Source organism: Triturus cristatus, chromosome 1_2, assembly GCF_964204655.1.
Source record: "Triturus cristatus chromosome 1_2, aTriCri1.1, whole genome shotgun sequence".
In the NCBI taxonomy this organism is placed as follows: domain Eukaryota; kingdom Metazoa; phylum Chordata; class Amphibia; order Caudata; family Salamandridae; genus Triturus; species Triturus cristatus.
In genome coordinates, this window is record NC_140580.1 from 1128718308 (window position 1) to 1128731956 (window position 13649).

Here is a 13649-nt window from a genome sequence, read left to right on the forward strand (position 1 = left end):
AAAACCACTGATGGCTCAATGCGGCACTTTGGTGTAATATGTAGGGCTTGGCTGATCTGCTATTAATAATATCACCTGTTCTGGAGTTTAAGGACTAACCTGCCCATACATTGTGCTTGTATGTTATTACGGTAACCCTCCCTGCATAGTGAAAGGCTGCCGGGGGCATAGAGCAAAAGACTGACAGAGGTAACGATGGATCAACTTGTCCAATAAAACGATTATGTGACATTTCACATCTACAGTACAATACTGAGACACTCTGTATCTTGGCCTGAGTTTGGAGTAAAACTTGTTTACACTAATTCTTATTGTTCAGCTTCAATTTCATGCCCTGGTGCACAGCACTGCATAATTTGACAATAGTAATTTTCATGTGTATTTTCTAATTAATTTAAGTATTTAGAACATTTGGAAAGCACAACAGACGACTACTGCCAGCAGCTGTGCTGATGCACATCAGCTTATGAGCCAGCCCAGGGAGCTTCCAGCCTCCTTCCCTGGGTCTCAGACGTGAGGGAAGCTTGAGTCTCACTGGCATGGATCCCCTGGCACCATTGAAGACTGAAGTCTCAAGGCAGACGGAAGCGTCACAACACGAGACGCGGTGACTCATGGTTCAAGGATGACGCCAGGCACACCTTAGCATGTTCCCGCTCCAGTACTAAGCGGTAGGATGAAACATGGTCGAATGGCATGGATGAAAGAGGGCAGGAGGGAGGTGGGCAAGGAGGCAGGGGGTACAGCTGTACCTCAAGTCTCTCCGCTCCTATGCCACTGCTCTACTTTCACTTCCGCGAGCAGCGGCAGCATCCTGTAGCTACATTATGTTCATTTGTTGTATATTGTTTGCGTAGGCCTCCTGCCATCTCAAGGCCATGCCAATGTGGTAGCAATGCGCCTTGGCAGGGAGGTTACAGGAGTCAGATAATCCAATGAGTGCATTAATTTGGATTTGGGGGAGCCCTAACTACGCCTATTTGCCTTCTGGCTTGGACGAGGAAGAGCAACATGGGAGAGGACCAGGGTGCTGATTGGCAGGAGGCAATGAAAGGTGAAGACAGACCATTGGCTGCTGTTGTTTCATTGTAATACAGGACTCCTAGTTTGACTTCATCGTTATGTTAGTCATGTTATGTTTAGGCCTGGGTGAAATTGTAATTACTCCGGAGTCATTTCAGAAATTAGTCACTACTCTTGTGATGTGAAGTTATCGGAATTACGTCATTACACCAGCTTGAGTAATTTGGGGCAAAAAGTCTACCACAGGAGCTCAGAAACAATGAACTAAAAGAGAGTGAGCGGATGCCGGCTGCTGCTGTTTGTGTCCTGTAGCATTTAATTCCATTTTCATAAAGTCATGCATTATTATGTTGTACATTCATGTGGAGCATCATCATTTTGGCTCCACCTTTACACGTCACGAAGTTTTAATGCTAATGTTCAAGTAGCAATCTGTATACTCAATGTGATCTAATGTTATTAATAAAAGGATGGGGACTCAAATGTATTTCTGAACTTCTCCATGCCCAAACAATAAAATCATATAACGTGTGCGCACTAATGTTTAGATTGCTCAGGAAAAGGTAGTTGTCACATGCAGTTACAAGAATATGCTAAGAAGTTTCAATTACTCAATATTTTTAATACCCATATAACCATGATGTTCTCATATAAATTGTAATCCTATTGATGTATTGATTTTGTGGCCATACATGCACATATATATCCAAATGTGGGGTGGACATTAATTGTTTTACTAAGTTAGTGTGACCAAATGCCTTAAGCTCTTGGTTTCTAATGCTTAACCTCAAACATGAAAGTTTGTTGCTTGCATGTTCTTTCCTCTGCAGGTGCAGTCCCACGGACTCATTATTTAGAGAAAGGCATTGTGTATGTATTGTAGCGATAGTAAGGTATGGGAGGATACTTTTTGGCAAGGAGAAGATGTGCTAATGAAACAAGAGATGAGTTCTCATGGCTGGGAAAGGGACGCTCAAGCTCGATCAGATGTTCCCATTTGAAAGTTTTGGAGAGAAGTAGAAAGTTGCCAATTACTGCCGTGGAAGATGGAAATGTACTGGAGAAGATGACGTGTTACCTTGAATACTTTGAGTGCTAATTGGTGTTGCATTATTAGTTAGACAGCAGAACTCCCTTAGGACTTGAGGAGGTACAGACCTCTCTGCTCTTTTTTTAGGTCACGCCTACGCAGCGCGCATGCGCTGCATAGGAGGACCTTTAGCCGTCGTTCAGGTGTTTTTCAAAGCACATACTCGAGCTTGTGGCAGCATACAGCTTGCAGGAGTGCGCAGCGGCACGCCACAAGCACGAGTATGTGCTTTGAAAAACAGCTTGCCCCAGTGCGCGTGCACCACTCGTGGGTGCACCCCTCCGCCTCTCTCCCCCGCTGCAGACTTCATGCCTTTTTTTTTTAAAACTTTCAGCGCGAGGCGCGCGCGCTTGTTCCTTCTTGCTTGCATTCTCTCTTTCCTTCCTGCTTCCATTTCCTTTAATTGCTGCAGTATCACCTTTGTTCCTTCTCTTCTCTGGTGCTTCTTTCCTTTCCTCCTTTTATTTTTCGGTTCCTTGTTCCTTCCTTCCCTTCGTTCCTCCTTTTCTTGGCCCTCCTTCATTCCTCCTTTCCTGGCCTTATTGCCTTTGGTTCTCCAATCCTCTCCCTCTCGTAACTGATTTCTGTCCCTCCCCTCCTTTCTGTCTCTCGCTTTTCTCTGTTTCTTTCTTCCTTTTCTCATCTCATTTCTTCTTTCTCTTCTTCTTTTCTTTAAGAGCATTTAAGTTACTATTAGGCTGTAGCTCTGGATGGATTTCATTGGTTAGCTCTTAGTGGATCTCGTATGCGTTTTAAGACCCTTGTAGACAACTGCGCAGGCCAAGGAATATTCTAGTGTGCTACACGTTGAAAAATACATCAGCGATAAAGCAGATGACCCCGGCCTTCTGTCCTCGCTCACAGCATCCAGACCGTCCTATAGTACCCTCCCTCCAATTGAGACCAGGGTGTGCTAATTCTCAGTTCAACAAGTAAGCCCCATCTGCACACAATAGCACACTCAGAACACTGTCTGGAATGTTTTTTTAATGACAGTTTGTCTCCTGGAGCTGTGCTGCAACTTGTATATTGTGTGGTGTCCCCTCCGTGCACAGGACAGGAATATGATACAAGTGTCATTTTAGTATTGTGCTATTATAAAAATCTCAATAAAGAGCAATTTAAACAAAAGCCGCTCTCTGTGGTAGCTGCTCATATGGTACAGTCTTCTGTTAGAATCATCTGATGTAACAGAGATGTCATTATATGTGATGAGTTGTGGGGACAGTTGCTGAAGGAAGGCTGGAGTGAGTAGGCGGGCAGTTGATGGCTGACGAAGTATACTATTCTACCTGAAATAAAGACACACTCTTTATCTACAGATGGCTGATCCATGTTTACAGCACTGATAGCGAGCTTAAGGACAAGGACCTGGTGTGTTCCTGGCTTACGGGTCCCTTGTCATCCCACAATTCTCAACCTCTCTATCCACCTCTTTCTCTACCTCACCTACATCTTGCTCTATCATCCATTTCCCTGTCTTGCTAACCCTTCTTTACCTCCCTACTTTCTGTCTGCCTCCCATTAACTTACTCTTAGCTCCTGTCTGTTTTGCCTCATCTCTCTACCTCATCTGCACCTCTTTTCTCTTTACTTCTCATATCTTTCTATTTTTCATCCCACCGGCTCTACCTACCTCTCTGCCTCGCTACTTTGTTTACCTGACCTGTCATTCTGTGCTTCATCTTTCTATTTGTGCTATCTAATTATAACTCACCTCTCTTCCTATCTTATTTCTCTCTAGACCTTGCCCCTCGGGTTGGCACCTTTCTTACCAACCTACATTTAAAACTGCATGCCAGGCCTCTAAAAACAAGCATTGGCATAGCCAATAGGTCACGCCTTTGGGACCTTATACATTTTTAGCCATGCAACAGTTGATGTTATTGCACCAAGGATATTGTGCTGCATAACTAAATACTTATAAGGTCCCAAAAGCGAGACTTATTGGGTATGCCAATGCTTGTTCTCATTGTATGGCTTCATGCTATACATGCCCTATACTTGGAGTACTTGCACTGAAGTCTCCACCGTGCTGACACCTTTCTTGGCTTCCTTGACTAATTAGGGTTTCCCCATTTAGAGTAGTGTGGATTAAATTAGTTTTAGATTCACTCATGACTAGACAGGGAGATTGAAATCTGCCATTTAATCTTCAGATGCTTTTTCTTATTTTTTGTATCATGTCCATAGAATTTTTGCGATGTTTAGCAGAGGCATTCTGAATGTTGTGTGAAAGAAGTGTTTATTGAGGAGAAGTTGAAATTGTTAATGGGTCTGACATGGCCTAAGATACCGGGATAATATTAGAAAGTGTAGAAGACACTATGTTGTAATTGTCTGGTAAGGTTTTGTGGGGTTTGTCGTGAGATGTCGTCTGCAGCCCAATTGACATAGGGACATTTTCTTTGTGTGTAAAGGAACGTTATGATTAGTGTGGTGAGCCTTTTGCGCAGACAGAAATTATACTGATCAGAGTGATTCTCCGCTGGTCAAGGTTTCATTCGAATGTGTGTCGAAGTATTTCTTGTGTGATTGAGGTCTATCGATTTCTTTAGTGAATAAGACAATTGTTATTTATTGCCATTGCATTGTATTTGTTGCAGGTGTAGTAGTGAAGAGAGTATGTTCATGAAAATTGTAAAAGAGGGTGAACTGCTGCAAGTAGTAAGGTTGGTGTCACAGTGTGCCATGCTGGGATTCGTCGATTGGTGCAAAGTCCCACTGCTATTCGTTGTCTACGTCACGGGGTGTCACGCAGTTATTGGTTGTTGATTCGGAACGAAAATTTTGAGTTCATTGTAGGTTCTGGTTGGAAGCGAACAATTTATCGTAATTGTTGACAAATTTTGCTGAAAAATGAAAAGTTTTAAAGTCTTATGTGATTTGGTAAGAGGAGATGTGACAATACCTGTTCGAAAGGGAGAAGAAGCTCCACCCGAAGATACTGCAGGTCATTATATAATGATAATAAATGTCAGACTTCATACAGGTTTTGGCTTAAACAATGGCACAAGATTTCATAGGAAGAAAGTGCACTTGCGTTTCCATGCTATGGTACATTTAATGTGAGAATCATTGAAAATTTGAGGAGAATTTTATGAGATGAAACCATTGCCTAGACACAATTTGAAGCGCTAAATGCATGGAAGCATGCGGCACATGCCAGAGAGAAGGAAATATGTCAGGAAAGAGCTAGACAGTTAATACATATCTATGTTGATGCAAGATTGGATGCAAAGCAGAGAAGGTGGATACAGGACATGATAGAGGGAGCAAAATTGTATCCCACATTGACCAATGGGACAGGGAAAGAGAAGTGGAAGAAAGAGAGGAGGGACAAATCGAAAGAATCAGGGGAAAGGATTGAGAATAGTGACAGTGACACTAGTGATAGCCTTGTAAACGTGTTGTTGTCAGAACGTCCACCTCAGTATAGAGCCTCAAACAAAGGGTAGGGAAAGCACTAATGTGAGTGGGAATACGGGAATGGCTACTGCCTCAACAAGTGCAAATCCTAATGTGATGGGGGCTATTTCTGTGAATAGGAATCAGAATATGATGGGGGGGAATTCAGGGATATATTCCCCTGGGACCTCCACGGCTCTCAATACTCAAGGCACCCTTCTTGTTCCGGTTACCATTGGTCCAGTGGTCCCTATATACAACCCAGAGTCGACGGGAAACGTGAGACATAATATGGCTCTTCCGGCTAAGTCACAGATATCCAGTAATGCCCTTACGTGTTCGAGAGCAGGAGGATTGATTCCTTTAATTCCAATTAATGTGAGTTATTTTTCTGGGATTGCTGACCCATCAATGAATCAAACTGGATTTCGACCTTTAAGGCCCAGCCAGGGAGTACCAGAGATCAGTACGATTACATGGGATCCACCCCTGAATGCCCAAAGTAGTACCCCTAGAGAGGGAACAATGTCTAAGGTTCATGGGATACAACCTAGTCTAAGTGTCCAAGAATTGGATAAATGGCTGAAAGCCATGAATGCAACATCGAATGGGAGTGAGAGTATGGAATAGGGTCAGGGGACAATTAGCTCAACATTGATAAACTAACCGACATAGCTAAAGAGTATTAAATCGATTTGGAGTGGACAAAGGCCTTATAAAAGGGTTACTGACTTTCTTTTTCCAATCAGAATACAGAAATATGTTAATTCCGGGGTTGAAAATGCAAGTTAGGGAATCGATCTAGAGCATTCAGATTTGGAGTGCGTTGGATAAATGGGAAGATAAATGGTCAAGGAGAAAGGGTCCCAAATGATCTATGGGGATACTGCCTCTGTCAGGAGGAAAAGCGAGCGAGTGTTACGAGTTTACCCTCACAGGAAGTACCCAGCGGACGTTACGTTCGTGTACCCTGGAACAGAAGTGATCTTGCGTCATTCACAAATGAGTTCCCAAGATTGAGAGTGAAGCCCATGGAGTGGTACACGCAGATTGACCGGTTTGTGAACATTTCAAAGGTGGTGTGGACGGATTTGAATACTTTGTGTGATATTGTGGTTCCAAGTGATTTGTGGGCTGCAAGTAAAATTACTACAGAATCGCCTGAAAGGGAGGCAGAAAGACATGTGGTTACACATAGTCCATCAGCTATTGCAATGAGAAGTACGATCAGGTGATGACGTGGTTAAAAGCTAAGGTGCCACCACAAGAAATTAATTGGGTCAAGATTGACAGGATGACACAAGAGCCTACAGAGACGAATCATGCCTATTATGAAAGATTGATGCAGGCTTTCAAGCAGTATAGTGGTAAGGAGATGTTGGAACCAAAGAATGTGGGACAGTTTGTGTGCAGATTTGTGACAGGGTGGAGACCTGAAATTAGCATGATGATTCTACAGCATTTGGAGCCCGATTCACAGAACTAACTTAAGACAAAATCCTAAACTTACTACTTTTGGTATTCACAGAAGGCATTTAGTAGTAGTAAAGTCAGGAATTTGTCTTAAGTCTGTCTTAAGTCTGTCTTAAGTCTGTCCTAAGTTTGTCTTAAGTCTGTCTTAAGTCTGTCCTAAATCTGTCCCAAGTTTGTCTTAAGTCTGTCTTAAGTCTGTCTTAAGTCTGTCTTAAGTCAGACTTAATACAAAATCCTAACTTTACTACTACTAAATGCCTTCTGTGAATACCAAACGTAGTAGGACAGACTTAAGACAGACTTAAGACAGACTTAAGACAGACTTAAGACAGACTTAAGACAAACTTAGGACAGACTTAAGACAGACTTAAGACAGACTTAAGACAAACTGAAGACAAACGTAGGACAGACTTAAGACAGATTTAAGACAGACTTAAGAAAAAATCCTAACTTTACTACTACTAAATGCCTTCTGTGAATACCAAAAGTAGTAAGTTTAGGATATTTTCTTAAGTTAGTTCTGTGAATCGGGCCCTCGATATCTTGGCAGAATACGTCTGTTGTGATGTATGCCAAGTAGCCAAAAAGTATCTTTGAAGATTGTTTATTAGTCTTAGTTGCAGCATGGTATTCAACAGCAGCCCCACCGGGAGCAGAGTGCCTGCTGCTCAGCCCATACTCCAACTGTCACACCTCACCACACAGGCACCCAAACATTCCATTCATCTCCATCACACCAACATTTCCCATAGAACACTCACATTGGCTGAGCAGCTAGGAACCAAGGTAACAGGGGAGATGCATGAATACCTAAGCAAGATATAACATATCCTTCCCCTTTTAAACAGAAACAAAAATGTAAGATACTAGGTGGAAGCAACTATTCACAATAATGTACGCATGAAGGAAAATAGTTCAAAACCCAGGGATACAAGATAGAACAGAATTTCTTGAGAAGAACTAAGCAATAAAGAAAGCAGAGAGGATGAATAAAATGAATAAAAAGATACACAAGAAATATAACCCATTCTCCCCCTTTACAAAAACAGATAGAAATGTAGAAACAATGTTGTCTAACACGTCACATGTAACTAGACAGCTGACTAGCAAACACTAAAAAACTCCATATGAGGACCTGACACAGACAGACAGATTGAGAATAGTGACAGTGACACTAGTGATAGCCTTGTAAACGTGTTGTTGTCAGAACGTCCACCTCAGTATAGAGCCTCAAACAAAGGGTAGGGAAAGCACTAATGTGAGTGGGAATACGGGAATGGCTACTGCCTCAACAAGTGCAAATCCTAATGTGATGGGGGCTATTTCTGTGAATAGGAATCAGAATATGATGGGGGGGAATTCAGGGATATATGCCCCTGGGACCTCCACGGCTCTCAATACTCAAGGCACCCTTCTTGTTCCGGTTACCATTGGTCCAGTGGTCCCTATATACAACCCAGAGTCGACGGGAAACGTGAGACATAATATGGCTCTTCCGGCTAAGTCACAGATATCCAGTAATGCCCTTACGTGTTCGAGAGCAGGAGGATTGATTCCTTTAATTCCAATTAATGTGAGTTATTTTTCTGGGAGTGCTGACCCATCAATGAATCAAACTGGATTTCGACCTTTAAGGCCCAGCCAGGGAGTACCAGAGATCAGTACGATTACATGGGATCCACCCCTGAATGCCCAAAGTAGTACCCCTAGAGAGGGAACAATGTCTAAGGTTCATGGGATACAACCTAGTCTAAGTGTCCAAGAATTGGATAAATGGCTGAAAGCCATGAATGCAACATCGAATGGGAGTGAGAGTATGGAATAGGGTCAGGGGACAATTAGCTCAACATTGATAAACTAACCGACATAGCTAAAGAGTATTACATCGATTTGAAGTGGACAAAGGCCTTATAAAAGGGGTACTGACTTTCTTTTTCCAATCAGAATATAGAAATATGTTAATTCCGGGGTTGAAAATGCAAGTTAGGGAATCGATCTAGAGCCTTCAGATTTGGAGTGCGTTGGATAAATGGTCAAGGAGAAAGGGTCCCAAATGATCTATGGGGATACTGCCTCTGTCAGGAGGAAAAGCGAGCGAGTGTTACGAGTTTCCCCTCACAGGAAGTACCCAGCGGACGTTACGTTCATGTACCCTGGAACAGAAGTGATCTTGCGTCATTCACAAATGATTTCCCAAGATTGAGAGTGAAGCCCATGGAGTGGTACACACAGGTTGACCGGTTTGTGAACATTTCAAAGGTGTTGTGGACGGATTTGAATACTTTGTGTGATATTGTGGTTCCAAGTGATTTGTGGGCTGCAAGTAAAATTACTACAGAATCGCCTGAAAGGGAGGCAGAAAGACATGTGGTTACACATGGTCCATCAGCTATTGTAATGAGGAAGTACGATCAGGTGATGACGTGGTTAAAAGCTAAGGTGCCACCACAAGAAATTAATTGGGTCAAGATTGACAGGATGACACAAGAGCCTACAGAGACGATTCATGCCTATTATGAAAGATTGTTGCAGGCTTTCAAGCAGTACAGTGGTAAGAAGATGTTGGAACCAAAGAATGTGGGACAGTTTGTGTGCAGATTTGTGACAGGGTGGAGACCTGAAATTAGCATGATGATTCTACAGCATTTGGGTCCCGATTCACAGAACTAACTTAGGACAAAATCCTAAACTTACTACTTTTAGTATTCACAGAAGGCATTTAGTAGTAGTAAAGTTAGGATTTTGTTTTAAGTCTGTCTTACGTCTGTCTTACGTCTGTCTTACGTCTGTCTTAAGTCTGTCTTAAGTCTGTCCTAAGTCTGTCTTAAGTCTGTCTTAAGTCTGTCTTAAGTCTGTCCTAAGTCTGTCCTAAGTTTGTCTTAAGTCTGTCTTAAGTCTGTCTTAAGTCTGTCTTAAGACAAAATCCTAACTTTCCTACTATTAAATGCCTTCTGTGAATACCAAAAGTAGTAGGACAGACTTAAGACAGACTTAAGACAGACTTAAGACAGACTTAAGACAGACTTAAGACAAACTTAGGACAGACTTAAGACAGACTTAAGACAGACTTAAGACAAACTTAAGAAAAAATCCTAACTTTACTACTACTAAAGGCCTTCTGTGAATACCAAAAGTAGTAAGTTTAGGATATTGTCTTAAGTTAGTTCTGTGAATCGGGCCCTCGATATCTTGGCAGAATACGTCTGGTGTGATGTATGCCAAGTAGCCAAAAAGTATCTTTGAAGATTGTTTATTAGTCTTAGTTGCAGCAAGGTATTCAACAGCAGCCCCACCGGGAGCAGAGTGCCTGCTGCTCAGCCCATACTCCAACTGTCACACCTCACCACACAGGCACCCAAACATTCCATTCATCTCCATCACACCAACATTTCCCACAGAACACTCACATTGGCTGAGCAGCTAGGAACCAAGGTAACAGGGGAGATGCATGAATACTTAAGCAAGATATAACATATCCTTCCCCTTTTAAACAGAAACAAAAATGTAAGATACTAGGTGGGAGCAACTATTCACAAAAATGTACACATGAATGAAAGTAGTTCAAAATCCAGGGATGCAAGATAGAACAGAATATCTCGAGTAGAACTAAGCAATAAAGAAAGCAGAGAGGATGAATAAAATGAATAAAAAGATACACAAGAAATATAACCCATTCTCCCCCTTTACAAAAACAGATAGAAATGTAGAAACAATGTTGTCTAACACGTCACATGTAACTAGACAGCTGACTAGCAAACACTAAAAAACTCCATATGAGGACCTGACACAGACAAAAGCATGTGAACACATAGGAGAAGTGGGTGAGGAACACCTGACCAAACATCCCCCCAAAAATGCAAAAAATGTAACATGTAGCCACAGGTGACACTCACCCCCAGAACTCAATCCCCAATGTAAGAGAAACAAGTGAAGATGCAACTGAAATGGACCCCATCCGTGATCCCTCAGGTAGGGGTGTGTAATGTAAACTGTGGAAAGGAGACTAGCACCCATTTAGACACCCCTCATGTAAGCAGTACTTTGCAGAAATTGGACTATAACCCATAAAGACATCCCACATGCAAGGGTTTGTAATGTACATCGTAGAAATGGGACTTGCACCCATTTAGACATCCCTCATGTAAGGGTCAGTAACGCAATCTGTAGAAATGGGACTATAACCCTTTTAACCATCGCTCATGTAAAGGGTGTGCAAGTCAAACCTAGAAATGGGTGAACCCCACCCACTTAGCCATCCCTCACGCAAGGGCAAAAGGCTAAAACAAAAGAAATATGCACACAATACTCATAGAACAATCCCATGTGGGATTTGTAACATACCATGAAGCAATGTAGCGCAAGATATAAAGTATGATGTAAGGATAACAACATAGCACACAATGTAAAAATGGAGCAACATACATGTGGCAAAAACACCAACTAATATAGTGTAGCGATATAGTGTAGAATGTGAAAAACAAGACTTCATGAACGCCACCACTGGGAAAAAGAATTAGCACACCAAAGAACTAACACACATAACTTGTAAATAATTTGTCACTGCAGAGATAGACAAAGAAAACACAACCCATGAGCACACCAAGGACACACAAACAATTACCATAAAGGAAGACTTGGCAAGATAATAAAACAATGGCTAAACCAAAAAAACACTTCGATGGTAAGCGACCTCTCACCCGTGTCCTTCCACAGTAGACACAAAATTATCTTGTGTTCTGCTCTGAACAGCACTTCGTATTACGTTCTGTCTGAACTGGTATGAAACCACACTAGCCAATGTTGTGTCCTCTAACAAGAATGTACTGGAGACATGTATATACTGCGTAGCTGGAAACAAGAATGTCCCCCCCCCCCAAAAAAACTTCTCAAACTTAGGTGCTGGAATTTATTCGTCTGACGAATCACACAGGATTTACAGCAGCAGTCTTTGCTAATATCCTTGAATGCATGTTACCAAGCTGTCTAATTATCCACAAGCAAGGAAAGTGATTAATAGGTGGCCACCAGCCACTTGAAGATTACCAAAGGTAAGTGGATTGCTCATAATAGTTCCATAACTTCTGTACCTCAGGATGCTGTGACCTCAGTAGGACACATGGAACAGTTGTACCTCGGGATGCTGTGACCTATGTGGTCGGTTTTAAAACCCATTACTCTCTTACCCATACTGCTTGAGGGCCAACCGAACAGGTAAGACATCAGCCAGCTTGGATCAGCCAGCTGCATGTCCACTGGATTAGCGTGCCCCTAAAGAATAAAGATGGCGGCAGGCAGGGAACAGCGTGCCCAGTTGCTCCAGAGACACACGTGCACCAAGCCTTTCTGGATAGCACACATTCCTCGAACACCAAAAGAGACGTCACAGTACATCCCGCTGTCTCTTCTCGTGCCCCCCCACGCCATGACTCACGGCAAATGATGATCACCACACTGGTATCTAACAGGTAAACATTGCCCTTCTCTCACGCTGTAGTAACGGTGAATTAAAAAATTCAAAACCAAAACGCCAACATCAATGTACTTACAATTAACACACCTCAATCATTGTTAAAACCACAATTAGAGATGAGGTTCAGTTGTAGACTTGACTCGATATATGCCAAGGCTAACAGTTCACTCTACTTGACGCTGCCCAACCACAAAAAGACTAAGATTTCTCCTAAATCTAAACGGGTTGCCTGTTCTTGCGCCAGAGGTTTTGTAAGAAGTCCAGTCTATGAATATCCCTAAGAGCAAACATAGAGCTGAACTATGAGGCAGGAAGTTTATCATTGGCAGCATAAGAAGTGGCTGGTCTCAGTGCATTGAAAGTTGTAACTAAACACACGAGAAACCAAACGATGTAAACAGATGTATGCCCTGACCCAGCTCTGCTGTTCTGCCGCTGTAACTTCTTCCTACAATCTCTGGACTTCCTCCCAAGGATCGGCAATGGTCAGCAAAAGGTTGTATTCAATTTCATCTGTTCCTTAGTTGGTGTATTTACCATTAATAGCGCAAGCATTATGTCAGGAAGCAGACTCATGTGGTGTCAGCGGTGCACCATATGTGGCAAAAACCAAAGAGACAGCGGATTCTTGTGAAGCCGCAAGTGGTGAACCTATATCGAGACTTATAATGTTCTATGTACAGTTGGACCTTTCAAGATGGCCGCGGCTCTTGCCGTCATTTGCTGTACATCTTTGACTTGACGGTTGGGCGCGCGGCAAACTGCGCACTTCAATCGAGATATCCTGAGAGAAGCTAGTGTTTTCTGTGTGCTCCAGAATCCTGAGGAGAACTGTTCTAGAACTTGAGAGAGATATTTTCGGAATAATCCACAGAACCGAATCAACCGCTAGTAGCCGAATAATCAAGTTAGCGGTTTTTGGTTACCCAAGTTTCAGTCAAGAAAGTTACTGAGAATTCTTCTGGCTGGAATCTTCGTTTGTTCATCTGAGAAGGAAGCTGTTACCCGGAGTGGCTGAGTATCAGATTTCCCAGCGAACTAAAAGAAACCAAGACTGAGCCAACGACTAAAGTCAGTGAGTGCGCGTCTGCGCCCAACCTCCAATTTCCTCTCCTCCCCTTGGCGACCTTTCCTTTTCCTTTCCTCCCTATTTTACCTTTCCCTGTACCTTTTTGCGCGCATCTT